Below are 5,745 nucleotides of genomic sequence, written 5' to 3'. Positions count from 1 at the left end.
AATGCATCAACCCAGCGTGCCAGAGGTCATGGGTTTGACCCTTGGTCAGGGCATGTCTGAGCAGTCGGTGAGTGTACAACTAAAGGGAACAACTAGGTGAAAAAAAGAGTTGATGCTTCTCTCTCTCTCTCTCTCTCTCTCCCTCCTTCCCTTCTCTCCTCTCTCCTTTTCTCCCTTTACCACCTCTCCATTTTTTCTCTCTCAAATCAATAGAAAGATTAAAAATAAAAATGAAAGAAGTTTGAGCAGGTTATTCACAGGATACGGGGACATGGCAGTGTACAGTTTCACTAGTACTAAGAGAAAAGCAAATAAACTTGCCTGTAGGTGCCATTTTTCACCTGCTACCTTGACTTAAGTCATGCAGTTTGATAACTCATGGGGTTCAGGTGGCTGTGGGGACATAGCACTCTCTTAAACCATTGGGGTGTATTCCCTAAAGCTCACAGTGTGGGATGGGACTATATCCCCAGATTGACCCAAGGACACGCCACAGGCTGAACCACTGTTTGTTAAAGGAAGGGTGGGAAGGCATAAGCAGTAACTCATGATCCCAGTAGTGTCCTGCACAGACACCCAAGGTGTCCGTATCACCAAGACCATTGGTGAGTTAAAGAGAACCAAGTCTGCCACCCTTGTGGGAGAGAAGTGGGTGATTTGTGCACAACACTCATGAACACACGGAAAGGAGACACACTGGCTGTCTGAGGGTGCAGCAGCTGTGGGTGGGACTGTGTGATGCCACCAGGTCCTTTTGTACCCCCTGGGTGCCAGTCCAAGTCTTCAGCAATGCTGGCAGGGGGACACCTGCTGGTCTACGGAGGGCTTTGGGGACAGCAGGCTGCCGCACCGTCTAGGTGGGAGAGCAGGGCTCTGGCCGCGGAGGAGACTCCTGCTTGGGCCTCGGCGCACCAGGTCTGAGGGTCAGGGACACCGGCTAGGCTGAGGCGTTCCTGCCAGGGCCACTGGCAAAATAGCCAGGCTCAGTGCCCGTGACCCAGGCTGGTCTGGATGCTGCACGCCATGGGGATAGGCTGTAGGGCAGCCAGGGAGCAGCGCTGGTCACAGGGCCCAAGGTCCTTCTCTGGGCACTGGCCCAACACACCAGATGGTTGTCTTCACTCAGGAGAGCCGGCCGCCAGGGCGGAAAGCCCAGAAGAGCCGTGCAGCTGGCCCTGACCTCAGCTCTTCTTCCCGATGTTGTTTTTGCTGGAAGACCAATTCTGCACACCCTGTGGGCTCTGGCCAAAAGCAGCAGAGGCACAGTAGTGGGCCCTTTGGTGGACTGGGGCCTGACACCCCTTCTTGCTCCCTCTGAGCCCCTTCTAGGCCCAAAGGCAGGGAGGTGGGAGCCAAAGGGGGCCACCTTGGGAGGGGGCATAGGTCGCAGGGAGAGAGCCTGCCTCACTGACCTACCCCCGGTCAGGACTGCCCCATCTTCCTGCCCGGGGCCCAGCCAGTACCCACGCATGTTCCCTATGGCCCTGAGCCCCAAGAGCAGCACCCAGATGGAGGGGAAAGGGCTGAGGGCCATAGCTGCTGGGTTCTTCAAATGACCAAGGTCATTCGATGGAGGTGGTAGACAGGCTTTTGGAGCCTGGGGCTAGACCTGTGGTCTGACACCTCCTTGCCGGTACCACTGCCCCTGCGCCCTCCCTGGCTCCACTCGGCACCAGGGCTCATGTTTTGTTCTTGAGGATGGCAGGACCCTGGGTGGGTGTGCCTAGGCCCTCAGCAGTCTCAGCCCACCATCTGCCCATGAGGAGCTGTCCATCATTTCACCTGCTCTAGGTACACTTTCTCCATTCTCTTGTGCCACCTGGATCACGTCTCAAGTTCATGTGCACATGTACACATACATAAGCGCACATGTGCATGCAGAAGCACACATGCCTCACACCAGGTCTCTCTGGGTCCTCTCTTCCTTTGAGCCTCACCTGTCTCTTGTTACTCTGTTGCTGTCTGCTTTTTAATGTGCTCTAAAATCTCATAATCCCAGATTCACAGACCTTTGTTGGTCCACATAAAATGTAGGTATAAGATTGTTGAATTTGCTAAAAAGAAACAGCTGGAAATTTGGGGTTGCAATGAACCTCTACGTTGAGAGAGAATATTGCATTATACCAGGTTTGTGGTGGTTCCATTGGTTTAGTGTCCACTGTGGAGGCCAGTGCTCTTTGATGATTCCCAGACCATTTGTCCAGCTTGCAGCCAGGCAGCTGGTGCCAGGTGCCTTCATTCTGGAACCAGCGTAGGGGTCACGGTGTGTTTACACAATGAAGAAGACAGTAGAAGGGCACAGAGGTCCCAGCTGTTTAATAACGGCTTGCTTGTCTCTCCACCGGTGGTTAGCCAAAGACCTCTGTGAGTGGCCAGTGGGCTGTTGTTCACTCCCTCCCTCATATAGCAAACACTGCACAGGGACAGTCAGCAGAGATACAGAATGTTGCTTGCCCAGAGCTCACACTTCTGTGATGGGAATGAGACCAAAAAATTAAAATACAAAGTACAGTTTCAGCTCTGACTTGTAAAGAGCTTAGATGTTGTCACTTCTGGCCTTATAAGAAGCTGAAAAACTGAAAAATCAACTTTTCTTGGACCCATCAAAGAGCCAAGGTCACAGGACAAACCACTACCCTGAAATCTGGAGGGACAGGTGACAGAGTGCCAGAGAGATCGCTCAATGGAGCAGAAGCCACTGGAGCCATGACTTGTAGGTGACTTGAAGATGACTCAGCAGGAGGCTCACTGGACTCGTGATAATGAGAAGTCTGGGGGAGAGAGTCCCCTTGTCACTAGATCCTCCATCCTGATGCAGGAGCTTTGCAGAAGTCTATTCCTCTCTGTTGTGTGATCACACAACCTGATGTTGTGTGTGGACCTGCACATCATTCATTTTCATGGCTGTAGAGTATTTCACTATAAAAACTGCTACTGACATCCATTCTTATGCTGGACAGGATGATTCCAGCTTTTGATTTTCTGATAAAAGTGGCTGTAAACATGGCCATACACCAGGCAAGATGGCGGCATAGGGAGATATGGTACTCACATCCTCCCATGACCACATCAAAATTACAACTAAACTACAGAACAACCATCATTCAGAACCACCTGAAATCTAACCAAATGGAAATACTACAACTAGGGATTTAAAGAAGTCACATCCCTAGCCAGATAGCTCAGCTGGTTAGAGCACTGTTCTAATACACCAAAGTTGCAGATTTGATCCCTGGTCAGGGCACATACAAGAATCAACCAGTGAATGCATCAATAAGTGGAGCAACAAATCAGTGTTTCTCTCTTTCCCTTCCTTTTCTCTAAAATCAGTTTTAAAAATGTGAACTCTTGCCTGGCCTGTGGTGGTGCAGTGGATAGAGTTGACCTGAAATGCTGGTCACCAGTTCAAAACCCTGGGCTTGTCTGATCAAGCACATATGAGAAGCAATCAGTGAACAGCTCAAGTGAAGCAAATATGTTCTTGCTCCCTTGCCCCCCTCTCAAATCAATAAACAAAACATTTTTTAAAAAACTTAAAACTCTTAAAAAATGAAGAAAGAAGCCACATGGAGACTGATAGGAAGGGTGGAGTTGCAGAATGGGTTTGTCCCACACCTGTGTGTGAGGGATAAAAATCGGGGGGTATCTCAGCTGCAGAGGCCCCTCCTGAGGAGTGAGGGGTCCCAGCCCGGGTCCCAGAGACAAGAAGAGAAGTCCCCACCCAGACTTCCGGCTGTGAAAACCAGCAGGGATGGAAGCTGAGGGAGCCAGAGGCTGGCGGTCCCTCATAAAGGGCCTGCACAGGGGCTGGCTTGGCCTCTCCCCCTCTGAGCGCCAGCACTGGAGGAGCAGCTCGAAAGGCACCAGAGACACAGGGAGGACTGGACTGTCTGGCATCAGCACAAGAGCTTGGGGCAGCTTTCGCCCAGATAGAGGTGCTGGCAGAGGACATCGTTCCTTTTTGAGCTCTCCCCTATGGAGTCAATCGACCTGGCTTACACTGTTTGCCCTGCATGGGTGATTCCCTGGGACCCTGCCCAACCTAATTTTTGGGTCCACCAAAGTTGTTTCCAGTGGCTTTTCCATTTTCCTAAAATCTCTCAAACAAGTAGCATCTTGCTAAGCGGAACGCTGAGGTCGCCGGTTCAGGCTTGGCCTTACCTGGGCACTTAGAAACCTAGCACAAGTGGCAGGCATCTTCAGTTTATAGCTCATGCCAGGTGGTCCCAGGCAGAATACAGCGGCACCTGACCTCAGCCTGTGCCTCCCAGGAGGCCGCAGAGCCAGCGCACCAGTGCACAGCTTGAGACCACAACAAACCATCACCACCCAACCATCTTCACAAGCAGCACACTCAAGAGGTGCGCTGAGCAGGCACCAGATCCCTGCTGAAGTGAGTCCTGCTTTGTGTGGGCCCCTGCACAGCTGGTCCTCCACAGTGGCTGGTGGTGGCAGCAGCCAGTCCTTGCAGCTCATCGGCCTGGGGGCAAATCCCTCCCTCCCACTGATGTGCCAGTAGCAATCAAGGCTCAACTACAACAGAAGTGTGTACACAGCCCACACAGGAGGTGCACCTTAAATGCCCAGCTTGGGTGATTGGGGAGACTGTGCCACTGGACCTTACAGGACCTGCTTGCTACATTAGGCTACTCTACCAAGCCTGGGAGATGTAGCAGCTCTACCTAATACATAGAAACAAACACAGGGAGGCTGCCAAAATGAGGAGACAAAGAAACATGTCCCAAATGAAAGAACAGAAGTTGAGAGGGAAAAAAAACAACACTAAACAAAATGGGGACAAGCCATCTACTAGATATAGAGTTCAAAACACTGGTTATAAGGATGCTCAGTGCACTTAGTGAGAGCTCAATAGCATAAGGATCAGTCAGAAATCAAGGTACATTAACTAAAATGAAGAACAATTGAAAGGAGATCAATAGTAGAGTAGATGAAGCCAAGAATCAAGTCAGAGATTTGGAATATAAGAAAGCAAAAAACACCAAACCAGAACAGCAAACAAAAAAGTATACAAAAAAATGAGGATACATTTCCCACAAATAGGTATTTGTGGACTGTTTCCTCCTGGCAGAGCATGCTGGAAAGACCATGAAAGGGCGCACATCAGGAGGCACCAGGGTCGGCCCTGGGGGCTTGAAGGGAAACGCCAGCCTGGACGCAGCCCATCTTGTCCACGGATAGGTAAGCAGAACCAAGGGTGGAAGTCACGCAGCGCACAGGAAGGCAGAGGACAGGAATGGGAGCAGCAGGGCCGTGTGTGGGAGCTCGGAGGCTTTCTGAGGCATGGGAAATGGAGGGTTCAGAAGGCATCCGTGCTCCCACACTCATGGGCTCTGTTCTTGGCACCAATGTGGTTTCTAGGGGAGCTGTGGTGAGTGGAAGACAAACCGGGCTCATCTTGAGCTGTGCGAGGACTGGTGTGTTGTGCGGCACACAGCTCTGGAAGTTGTACAACCAGGGTCTCTGCTCTCCCAGGTCATAGGCACACCTAAGTGAGCAGCGTTGAGTGGGAAGGCCACCTTCCTGGCCGAGGCTGGTGCTCAGACTGTTCCACCAGGTGGCAGCTCCCTCCACAGCAGCACATAGGTGTGTGCACATCTGAGGGCACGGGACCACTGCCCCCCACCCCAGCGTCCCCAGGGCTGCCTGCTCCGGCCCCTGAGAGCCTGGACTAAGACCCACCAGTGTCTTGTGAGACAAACCCACTAAAAGAGACACTAGGCATAC

This window comes from Saccopteryx bilineata, chromosome 5, assembly GCF_036850765.1.
Source record: "Saccopteryx bilineata isolate mSacBil1 chromosome 5, mSacBil1_pri_phased_curated, whole genome shotgun sequence".
Taxonomy (NCBI): domain Eukaryota; kingdom Metazoa; phylum Chordata; class Mammalia; order Chiroptera; family Emballonuridae; genus Saccopteryx; species Saccopteryx bilineata.
Note: the sequence above shows the minus strand (reverse complement) of the source record.